The sequence below is a fragment of the Myotis brandtii genome, unplaced genomic scaffold (assembly GCF_000412655.1).
Source record: "Myotis brandtii unplaced genomic scaffold, ASM41265v1 scaffold303, whole genome shotgun sequence".
Lineage (NCBI taxonomy): Eukaryota > Metazoa > Chordata > Mammalia > Chiroptera > Vespertilionidae > Myotis > Myotis brandtii.
The window spans coordinates 755,598-766,161 of NW_005361573.1; the positions used below are offsets into that span (position 1 = coordinate 755,598).

The following is a 10,564-nucleotide window of genomic DNA, read 5'->3' on the forward strand; positions in this document are numbered from 1 at the left end:
ACTTTCTCAGCAAGACCCTTCGGGGGTCAAAGTTTGAGCTCTGCCTTGAGAACCGGTGACAGCGCAGTGATGGGACGGAGGGGAGGGCGCCTGTCCTTCTTCCCCCAGGGCCTGGGAACTGGGTGGGATCTCACATTCCCAACGACCTGGCTGCTGGCAGCAGCGCGAACCCTTTCGTCAGCCGCCTGGGCCGGAGCCAGGGCATTCCATGGAGCCAGAACCTTCGCGGATGCCCAGGGCGCCTGTGCCCGGGGCTGCCTCCTGCGCAGGGTGCAGCTGGGGCGGCTCGGGGCTCCGGGATCTCTCAGGGGTCCACCTGGCCGCACAGGCCCCTGCAACCCCTCCCCCCGACTTGCCCCAGAGCCTGGTGTGTGGCGACGGCACTGTCCAGAGGTGGGTGAGTCGGGTCGCTGAGGGCTCTCTGAGGGGGGATGGTGGATGTGTGCAGCCTGCAACGCTGCCAGCCCGGCGCACAGGCGGGGTCAGGGGGTGCAGATGTAGGGCTCTGCATCCAGTGGGGTCCCTGGCAGGCAAGTCGTAGAAAGTCAAGGGCAGTCACGGTGATGGAAGACGTGGGCCCTGGTGTCAGAATAGCCCGGGGTCAAGTGCCACCTCTGCCCCTTCCTAGCCGTGGGATCTCGGGCTAGTGGTTTGGCTTCTTGGTGCCTCAGTTTCCACATCTGCAAAATGGGAATGAAAATACCCACCTTGAAGGTTTGTTCTGAGTAGAGGCAGCAGGTACCCTGTTAGCGCCCGGTGAGTGGGGGTCAATGTCCTCACCCCAGCCTCTCAGGTTCTGTTCCTCTTACCCCAGGGCTGCACCCCGGGACCCTGGGATGGCTGAGGACTTCTGAGGCCCCACAGGGAAGCCTTGCTGGTGAGATGTAGAGAAGAGAGAGGTAGGGATGCTACTTGAACGCTTGTCACAGCCATCAGCCCATTTAAGCAGCTGGGTCCATTAGAACACAGGCTCTGGACTCCCTGAGGCCTGAGTTCGAGTCCTGCTCCCACCTGGTGCTGGCTGGTGCTCTGATTAGGTTCCTATCAGCACCTCATGATCCCCTGCGAAGTGGGGATAAGAGCCATGTCCTCCTGGCATGGGGGTGGGGGGAGGCTTGTCAGGATGCGGGGACCTAAGGAAGCGCCGGCCAGATGCCTGGCCCCTGTCAGCAGGATCATTTTGTCTTCTCGCCCTTATCACTGCGCTGCCTGCACTGCCCGGATTTGTGTCGCGTGCGCAGTGGGGCCGGGGGAGCGGAGGAGACTAGAAAAGGGCACCCCAGCAGAGGGACCTGCAAGAACCAAGGCTCAGGCCTGGGACCGCTGAGCTCCTGAAGCAAAGGGAGTGGGTCAGTGTGGAAGGACGGGAGCTGCGAGGTCCCCCTCTGAGACCCCTCCCTGACCCCAGGCGGGTGCTTCCTGTGGGTCCTGCAGCCCCGACCTGGGCAGTAACCCCAGGTGGCTGACCTCTCCCTAGCTGTCCCCGGGGAAAGGGGACCAGTGTTCACATGCAAGGGCCCTCCCCTCCTCTCTCTGCAGCTCATCTCGAGGGGGAGCCTGGTGTGGGGCGACTGCACTGGGGGGTGCGAAGGATCGAGTGTAAGCACTTTCTGTATGTCATGTTGTTTAATCCCAGGACCACCTTCTATGTAACAGCTACTCCCATTCCCCCCACTTTCCAGATGGGGAAACTGAGGCACAGGGTGGCGGAAGGATACTCCCTGGGCCCCTTAGCTGGCTGGGATTAAACCCAGGCAGCCTGGCTCCTGAGCTGGTTCTCAGCTCCATTTAGCAAAGGCTTCGCACCCACCAAGGCTCAGCTAAAATGTCACCTCCTCCAAGAAGCTCTCCTGATTTCCCCAGCCACCCATCTCTTTGCTTTGTCTAGAGCCAGCGCCACAAACTCAGCCATTGAAAGGGCCAGGCAGGAGACAAAAATGACCAAAGTAGGGACACTATTCACCCGCACAAAGAAATATATGTTCTCCCATTATGGTGGCTGGCAGCTGACTCCTTGCCCCTCTGGGAGCGTGGAGACTGGGCCATCTCACTCCCCCAGCATTTAGCAAAGAGGTGTGGCACTTACTAGTAGATGGTACCCACTGGCTGCTTTTTAAGTGGATGTTGGAATGCACCGACCCATGCTGCTTCCTGAACTTGCCAAACCTGTTCCTGCCTCAGGGCCTTTGCACGTGCAGTTCCCACTACCTGGAGTGCTCAGGCCTTTTCTGAGCACTTGACCTCAAATAGCATCCCCTCCGGCACCTCTATGCCCTGCTTCTTTTTATATTTTATCTGTAGCCCATATCATCCCCGGCCGTTAGATTCGTTTTATATTTCAGCATTCGCATAGTGCTTTGATGGACCAGGCATGCTTCAAAACTTTGCCAGTGCACACTCGTTTAATCCTCGCAACAGCCTGTGAGGGAAGAGCTAGGATCACCCCTGTTTATCAGCGGAGGGAACTGAGGCACAGAGAGGCATGGTGACTTGCCTGAGGTCACACAGCTGGTAAGGGGCCGAGCAGGGATTCAACCCAGATGGTCTGGATCCGGATGTGTTTGCCTTTATTTATATGGTTTATGTTTGTTACCTGTTCCTCCCCCTCGAGAAGGCCAGCCCCTCCAGGGAGGGACATGTCCCTGTGTTCCCTGCTGTGTCCCCAGGGTCCAGCTCTGGGCTTGGTGCATTTTATAGGCGCTTAATAAACATTTCTTAGAAGGAGGGAGGAAGGGAGACAGGAGGAGCAGAGAACTGGAGGGAAACGTCCTTGGCTTTTGAGCTTTCCGCCGCTGAATGTCAAGGCCATCTTATTGGAAGCTTCTCCGCTTCCTGGAGGGTTTGAGTCAGCCTGTCAGAGAGGGGCCCTGTCCCTCCCTCCCCCCTCTCCGTCGCCCTCCAATGGGGCCTCTGTCTTCTGACCTCTCCCAGGCAAAGGTGCCAAACTGCACTCCTGGATCCCTGGGCCCATGCTGAGCACACTTCCTCCCCTGACAGGGCCTCGGAGTTAGGATGTTTGGAGATGGAGACAGGAAGCTTCCAGAACAAGACGGCCTGGAGTGAGCGGGGCTGCTGGGCAGCCAGTGAGGGGCCTGGGCGGGGCTGCCCTGGGCCAGATGTGCTCCGGCCTCAGTGCTGCTCAGGGCGTGAGCAGAGGGGACAGGAGAAGGCTGGGAAGGGGTCCTGAGGCTGCAGTCTCCAGGGGTCTCCAGTTTAGCCAACATCCCTGGCATCCGGCCCTGCTCTGAGCAGTTCCGGGGGAGCCCGGTGCCCTGCCGAGTCCTCCTTGGACCCTAGCATAGTGGACGGCACCGAGGGAGCAGCGGGAACATATTCCCCAGTTTCTCCTTTCCTGACAGTAATAAGTAATGGGGACTGTGACAGGCCCGAGGCCACGCACGCCACCAGCCTTGTTTTCTGGAGTCCTCACAACTCTCGGAGATACGGGCTCCAGATGAGGCGGCGTCTGAGGCTCAGAGAGGTGAAGTAACCTGTGCGAGGTCACACAGCCTGAATGGGCTGGAGCTGGGAGGAACACTTAGCTCTAAGTCAGTGGTTCTCAACCTTCCTAATGCCGCAACCCTTTAATACAGTTCCTCATGTTGTGGTGACCCCCAATTTCATTGTTACAAATTGACCATAATTAAAGCATAGTGATTCATCACAAAAACAATATGTAATTATATATGTGTTTTCCGACGGTCTTAGGCGACCCCTGTGAAAGGGTCGTTCGACCCCCAGAGGGGTCGCGACCCACAGGTTGAGAACCGCTGCTCTAAGTGCTACTGAACACGATTCCGGGAAAACCAGGAGAGGAGTCCGAAGCCCAGACTGGAGCTCCTGATTCTGCGACTAAAAAGGGCACCGGGCCCAGAGCGGGTCTGCCTCGGGCTGGCCCGTAGCGTGTGGGTTTGACTTCCTGCAGGAAAGAGTTCACAATCCGAGTCCAGGTGATGGGAGAGGACAGTTTACTAAACTGGGGAGGGTGCCACAGGGAGGGCCTAGGCGAGCTGCTCTGGCTCCCTAGGAAGTCAGAGCAAAGTGGGCAGGTTCAGGGGTGAGCCTGGGACCAGCTGCCGCTGCCCATGGCTCCCCTGGTTGCAAGTCCCGCGAGGACCCTTTGAGATTAGGAGATGCGGGCCTGAGAGGGAAGAAGGGGGAGGGGAAAGGCGTGGGCCTGCTCCCGGGAGGGAGAGCATGTGCTGGGTCTTCTGTTTTGAGGATTTTTAAAGGCTGGGAGTTTAAGGGGGGGGGGGGGGGGTCCTCATAGAATATTCATCAGCTTATCCAGATGTGTCCTTTCAAGGGTCGTCGTCTCCACTGATTGGTCAGCGCCAGGGCAGGGGAAAAGCAGCCGGTCCTGGCGTCTCCCACCTTGTTTTGCTGCTTTTCTGGTCTTGGAGCTGAAATCCAGCTGAGGCCTGGCTGTTCTCTCTAGGGAGATGACCTTCTGCATCTGGCTGTAAATGGCTCAAGCAATTTGTTCAGCTGTCTCCATTTTTTTTCAGTCCAGTTGCCAAGGAATTTTCCTAGCTTCTTACTATCCCACTTCAATCCTGCTCACTACTCACTTGCTGGGTCACTTTGGGAAAAGATCACCAAACGTGTCTGAATCAGTTTGCTCATCTGTGAAATGGGAATAAGGGGGCCGTGACATTGTTTGAGAGCCTCCAGGGGGCGGGCTTTCCGTCATCACTTTCCTTCATCTTCACGGTGCACGGGGCCATCGCTAAGTCCCAGAAAGGCTGTTCCTTTTCATGCTTTCATGCCCCGGGCCGACAGAGTGAGACACTGGCTTGATTTCAACCGAGGGGCTTGAATCAAGTTGAAAAATGCTTTGCAGAGGCTCTTGCAGAGGATGTGGGGGTGCCGGGAAGGGAGACGGGGCTGAGCTGAGGTGGAGGAGCTGTAGCCACGGCTTCCTCATCCGGCCAGGGCAGCCTGTGGTCTGGGAGGAGGCAGCTGAGCGGGACCGCAGGCTGTGGCCTGGCTCCCAAGCCTCTTTGGCATCCAGATACCCTCCAGACTCATCTCTGAGCTCCGATGATTTCCAGGAACACAGATCTTTGCTTTGGTTTAGAACCTGCGAACTAGACTCAACCTGGTTTCCTTCCCCGCACCTGCCCCCCCCCCCCTTGTGGGAGAGAAACGCTGCCTGTGCTCACAGATATGTCGCCGTCTGATTTTTTCTATACAGACATCTGCTGGGCATCTACTGTGCGCTGGGTACTGTGTCCATATCATTGTTTCACGACACGCTCACGCTAACTCTAGGAGGGAGAAACGGTATCAGCCCCATGTTACAGACGAGCACACTGCGGCTTGGAGAAGAGAGGTAGTTTGTCCATGTTCACTGAACTAGGAAGGGCCTTGAACCTGGACTCCCAAGGGTGGGCCCCTCTGGCCACTAGGTAGCTTGGGGTGGGGACAGGTCTGAAACCACCTTGTCACAACAAGGACCCCAGACTTACTCATCATGGCATCGTGGCGGAGAGACTTTTAAGTTAACCTTGTATCTCCAGCCCGGAGATCTTAGATCTGCAAGGGGTCCCAAGAGAACTTTTCATCCAAGACCTCTTGATTTACTGAGGGGAAGGCTTTATTATTGTCATTTTATAGGCGACTTCACTACAGCTCAGAGAGGTCAAGCAACTTGCCCAAGGTCACACAGCACGGCACGGAGCCATGATGTCTTTTTGTTGGCCCATTCAACTGGCTTTTTTTTTAAATTTTTTTTATAAAAGCTGAAAGGGGGCCTTTGAGACCATCAACTCCAACCTCCCTGTCTTACAGATGGGGAAATTGAGGCCCCAAAGAGCCAGGGATTTATCTAAGAACATTTGCCAAGTAGAGCCTGCAAAGCGTAAAAGAGCACTCGATTCTTAATCTGTATTCAAATCCCACCTTTGCCTCTTGGTAGCCACACGACCTTGGGTAAGACTCTTAACCATGTTGGGCCTCAACTTCCCCAACTCTATAATGGGGGCAATCGTAACCACCACCCCACAGGGTTTGTGTGGGGTGACATACAGAAAGTGCGCCTCAGCACCTTGGTACACAGAGTAGGTGCTCAATAAGATACTGTTATTTTGGTGGTTATTATTAATATTCGTTAACCCTGACGCTGGGATTCCAAGCTCTTTACCAGGATGCCTGGCTGGGTCTCGTGTACCGACCGGGGCCCTGGGGTGAGTTTCAGGGGCCTGGTGAGGTTCTCATTCATCTGACAGAGCAAGAGAGAAGGAAGAGGGGAGGGAGCCAAGCCCAGGGGTGGAACAGAAGGGCCTCAGAAGCAGACAAGCCGTGTTCTTAGCTTCCCTGCTCCTCTCCCCCAGCAGGTGGGGGCCCTGCTGATGGGAACAGGGGCTGTGGCTGCCACCTCCCGGGGGTCTCCAGGTGCCAGTGGGAGAAGCCATGCTTTGGGGCAGTATCTGCTGCAGCCTGGCCCTCAGGGCTGAGGGTGGGCTGTGCTGGCCTGGATTGAGGGGGGCAGGGTTCAAGAACTGACTTCTCAGGGGCACCCGTGTTACCCGCCAGGGGACCTGGCCCTGAGCGGGTCTGCCTCGGGCCAGCTGGTCGTGGGTAGGTCCTCGGCTTCGTGTGGGACACATTTCCCAACACGAGCCCAGGTGACTTGGAGGGTGCATTTACTAAAGCTGGGGACAGTGAGACAAGGGAGGGCCTAGGGTAGAGGAAGCAACGGGAGAGCCTCGGTGGGGCTCACTGGGAAGTCAGAGCAAAGGGGGCCGTGCGGACAGGTCAGGGGGTCAGCCCGGGTTGAGCTGCCGCTGCCCATCGCTCCCCTGGTTGCAAGTCTCTGGGGTCCCCCGGAGTTTAGGGAGTGCACGCTGCGGGGGAAGGGAAAGGCCCCGGGCATGTGGGTCATTTGTCTGGAGGGCGTTATCTCTCTCCTGCAGGCAGGAATCCTAGGGGAGACAGCAGGGGAGGGTTTCAGCAGAATATCTGACAGCTTCCCCAGACGTCTTCTTTCAGGGTCATGGTCTCTACTGATTGGCAGCTGGTGGGAGTGTCCCTCACCCACCTGGTGTAGCTGCTTTTGGGGGCCCCAGGGGTCTGGGGCTGAACCACAACAGAGGCCTCAGGGACGGTATCTCTAGGGCAGGGACCTTCTGCATCGCCTGTAAACTTCTCGGCCTGTCGGTTCAGCTATCTCAGTGTCCTCATCCCACTTGCTCAGGCATTTTCCTAGCTTCTTACTATCCTGCCTCACCACAAACCCTCAGAGTCCGGGCTCCAGGCCCGCGCTGGGAGCAGGACACCCGGCGCATCCCACGGGCTGACTGCTGGCCTGGGGAGACGGTGACCACCACGGGCAGACGCCCCTGACCACATCCGGAGCCGCTCTCGAGATCTCCCCCGGCACACTGCCTCACAGACACACTACGCTCTCGCTCTTGCTCTCTGGCTGGGGATTATTTGTGTGAGTGGATGCCTCTGGGGGATTATGCAAATGGGGTACTAGGCCTCCCAGGCCTGTGAGATATAAGAAAGAGAGAACATATGTTGCCAGGCTGCCTCCAGGCGCAGTCCTTCTGCCCCATGGCTCGCAAGCGGAGTGGCCGAGAGAACACATAGGGTTTGTTCGTGGGACTCATCGCTGGGGGCCAAGGGGCTTTCTGGCCCGGGAGGAGAGACCTCTATCCAAACATTTGTGCTGGGCCTTTTGTGGCTGGGAATGGCGGCCGGGTCTGCGATAAAATAGGGTTTGCAAAGAGGCATTGGCACTCCACCTGGGCGCAGGGTGGGGGCCGGGGCTGGGGTCAGGCCTTAGCTTAGTCCTAGGGTAGGCAGGGGCTAGACTGCTTGGGCCTTCGGGGTTTGGGTAAGGAGTTGGTGTTATTCTAAGGGTATGAGGGGCAGCTGAGAACTTTACTTTAAAAAAAAATATATTTCTATTGATTTCAGAGAGGAAGGGAGAGAGAGATAGAAACATCAACGATGAGCGGGAATCATCGATCAGCCGCCTCCCCCACGCCCCACACCGGAGATCGAGCCCGCAACCCCTGCGTGCACCCCATCTCAACCAGCAGGAAGTGGGCAGCCCGTGAGGCAGCCAGCGCCTTCCACCCGCGGCGGTGACTCAGCGTGAGCTCCCGGTGTGGGCGTGGGACCAGGGAGGAAACGTTCCCAACACAGAGCTAATTCTGTCCGGGGCTGGCGGCCAGGCGCACCGCTGGAACAGCAGCTGGCGCTGTGTGGTTTCGGGGTCTCGGGGTCCCTCAGAGCTGGAGATCCGGGGACTGGAGCCCTGAGGGGTTTCCTGGAGCCACCTGGGGGTGGGGGCTGGGTGGCCCCTTTTCTCTGCCCTGAAGGGTGAGACACGGGGAATGGACCAGTCGGGAACCGGGCAGGGAGCAAAGGCATCCGGACCCACAGTCAGCGGCCGGGCCTGGGGGACTCGGGGACTTTGCTGGGGAGAGACGGACTGTTGTGACCCAGAGAGTGGTGTCTGGAAGGCCCGGAATGTCTCCGCCGCTGGCTGAGGCTGTGCTATTGGATGAGTAGGAATAGCGACGGGGTCAGGGAGTCTGGTTCACATCCTGATCGGGTGCTAAGGGCTGGGTGAGCCTGGCTGGTCACCCCGCCTCTCTGAGCGAGCTCCCACTCCACCTGTGCGTGGAGGATGCGCAGTGCAGAGGCCTCCGGGGTGGCAGGTGCCAGGCAGAGTTCCAGGCTCTGGGGATGCGCCCACCACAGCCAAGACAGCCCAGGGTCCTCCTCTGAGTGCCTTAGGGAGGTTCACGCGCTCTCTCGTGATCTCAGTTTCCCCGGCTCCAAAATGGGTGCCCTCCGAGGGGCCTCTCAGCCCCTCAAAGCCTTTCAGAGGCCAAGACACACAGAGCGGGACATCCGCGCTGTCAGGGTGGGCTGGGGGTGGGGAACAAGGGAACCGGAGCCAGGCCACACACTGGGGAGTTTCCCCGAAGGTTCCCACGCCCACGGCTGGCCGATGAGACGCCTGCTGGCCCGGGGCCGCCACCAGGGGAAGTTGGTGCCATCTGCCCAGAGAGCAGCACGTGGGGAGGGCCAGTGAGTGGCTGCGGGCAGCTTGGGCGGCTGGGCACACAGGTGAGTGATGTGGGCAGGTGAGGAGTTGCTGAGCCTCTCAGAGGGGAGGGTGGGGAGGGAAGGGACAGGATGACAGAGAGAGAAGACAGACAGGGAGACGAGAGAGAGAGAGAGAGAGAGAGAGAGAGAGAGAGAGAGAGAGGCAGAGAGAACGAGACATGTGCAGGGAGAGGCAGGCATGGAGATAGGAAAGAGAGGCTGAGATAAGAGACAGAGGGAGAGACATGGGACAGACAGACATGGACAGACACTGTGGTCAGGAGGGGAGCGAATCCTTTGCAGACGCAGGGTGCCTGCTTGGTTAAAGGGCCTGGGCAGTGACCCAGAGAGGAAGCTGCCGGCACGCCTCTGCTGCCCAGATGCTTCTCAGCCCTGCGTCCCGGGAGCCTGTGGGCCCCGGGCAGGCGGGCAGCAGCTGGAGGAGGGGGGGGCCTGGAGTCACAAGGACCTGGGTTCAAGTCCCCGCTAACTAGCTGAGTGACCTCGGGCGAGCGACCTCCTCCCCCTTGGTAGATCGGTACTGATGCCAGCGACCCTGCAGGAGTAGGGGGAGGCCCAGGTGATCACTCGCTAGGGCCAAGGAGCAGTGGGCTGCGCACGTCCTTGAAGGATGGACGAGTGAATGAGCTTCGCTCCCACACCACTCTCCCCAGAGCTTCTGGGATCGAGACACATTCCCATTCGGGCCACTAACTAGACGCAGAGGGGCTTGAGGGGAAATCCCAGGGAACTCGAAGTCTCGCCTTGCCCCATCCGTCAAAGGCACACCCAGCCAGAACCCTTCCAGAATGACCTCCTGGAGGCCCCTGGGAGGTTCCACGGGGCAAAGACCAGAGGATTCTGGAACGTTCCGAGGAGTCAAGCAGCGGACAAGGACAGAGAGTGGGTTTGGCCGCTCAGCAGGTTCTGAGCTTCCTCTTCTGTTCAGAACGACCAATAGGCTCTGCCTGGCTTCCGCGAGCCAGCTGTGTGACCTTGGGCCCCTCATGACCCTCTCTGGGCCTCGGTTTCCTCGTCTGTAACAGTGCTTAGAACTGTGCCTGGAGTGCAGACATGGTTGTTTCACAAAAGTTAAGCAGAGAACATCTGTCTCGGGCTTTTGCTCTCGGTGGCGGGAGGACCAGATGTGACCTTGAGCCCCGGTCCATCCCTCCCCCAGGGTCTGGGCAGGGTGGGACCATCTGCAGCGGGACCTTCTGCCTGGTGACCATCTGGTCCCTGGCAGGGGCTAGGCTCGCCAAAGAGGTGCCAGGGCCTGGGCCACTGCGTAGCCGCCTCCAACTGGGCCGATGCCGTGACTTCCTTGGCTCCTCCAAGTTCATCCCCCGCCCGACAGGGGAGGAGGGTGTGAGGGTGGGGCCCTGGGCCTGCCCAGTGTGGCTTCATCTGGGATTCAGTGACCCAGGCGCTGCCCAAGCAGAACCCCCAGGCGGGGGTTTGGGGGGTCCGTTTGTTTGCTGTGGGTTTTTGTGGA

General features: G+C 58.7%; 1 protein-coding gene across 6 annotated transcripts in view; it reads left to right on the forward strand.

Annotated features, from left to right (window-relative positions):
* The window catches only part of CMKLR1 (chemerin chemokine-like receptor 1), a 29,135-nt gene that overhangs the window by 11,978 nt on the left and 6,593 nt on the right, over positions 1-10,564 (forward strand). Inside the window, exons 1-2 of one of the 6 annotated variants that reach the window (XM_014542470.1) lie at positions 124-393; positions 815-899. The exons of 3 other annotated variants lie outside the window; for them this stretch is intronic. The gene's annotated coding sequence lies outside the window, so the exon portion shown is untranslated. Of the gene's footprint in view, positions 1-123; positions 398-814; positions 900-10,564 lie in introns of those variants that run through there. 2 more of the 6 variants (XM_005869698.2, XM_014542471.1) reach the window with 2 other exon arrangements.